The sequence below is a fragment of the Leptonychotes weddellii genome, chromosome X (genome assembly GCF_054177405.1).
Source record: "Leptonychotes weddellii isolate Sample4059 chromosome X, ASM5417740v2, whole genome shotgun sequence".
Lineage (NCBI taxonomy): Eukaryota > Metazoa > Chordata > Mammalia > Carnivora > Phocidae > Leptonychotes > Leptonychotes weddellii.
This window is the reverse complement of record NC_138385.1, coordinates 48,013,477-48,014,564: the sequence shown is the minus strand read 5'-3', so window position 1 is coordinate 48,014,564 and position 1,088 is coordinate 48,013,477.

The window sequence follows — 1,088 nt, the reverse complement described above, 5'->3', positions numbered from 1 at the left end:
TGAAAGAAAATTATTATAATTCTCTTCCAAACTTATTCACAATTTTGTGCTCGCTTCGGCAGCACATATACGAGCTTATTCACAATTTTAAGACTTTTCTTATTTGTATATATGTTGCTTTATATGAAATAAACTTTATATACAGGTTTAAGTTCTTTCTCTTTTAAAAACATACATTAATGCAATTAGAAAACATTGATCCATTACTTTTCTCCTTTTCTGTACTGCACTATTTGTTTTATTTTTATGATAGATAGATATGAAGTTCAATAAAAGAAAAATTTCAGTGTCTTTTATGCCTTTTATTATTAGTTTAATTTCATCCTTCTTTCTTTTAAAATATTTATTATAATATTTAATATTTACAAATAATAGTTATAATATTTAATATTTATTTAATAAATATTTAATATTTTTGAGTATAGTTGACACACAATGCTACATTAGTTTCAGGTTTACAACATAGTGCTTCAATAACTCTATACATTATGCTATGCTCACCACAAGTGTAGTACCATCTGTCACTATAAAATGCTATTACAATACCACTGACTGTATTCCCTGTGCTGTACCTTTTGTTATCCTGACTTATTTTTCGATAACTGGAAGTCTCTATCTTCCTTCACTCATTTTGCTCATCCTCACCCCTCCCTCTGGCAGCCATTAATTTGTCCTTTGTATTAATAAGTCTCCTTCTGCTTTTTCTTTGTTTATTCATTTGTTTTGTTATTTAGTTTCCATATATAAGTGAAACCATATGGTATTTGTCTTTCTGTGTCTGACATATTTTATTTAGCATAATACCCTCTAAACCCATCCATGTTGTTGCAAATGGCAATATCTCATCCTTTTTTATGGCTGAATAGCCAAGATATGGAAGCAACCTAAGTGTCCATTGATAGATGAATGGATAAAAAAGATGTGGTATATATTATACAATAAAATATTACTCAGTCATCATTATTTCTCAAAATAATTTTGTCATATAGAGAAAGCCATTAAAAATGATTTGCTTAGAGTGTCAAATATGTTAGATACATTACTGATGCCTGGTATATAGTTTGCACTTAAATATTTGTTGAATGAAT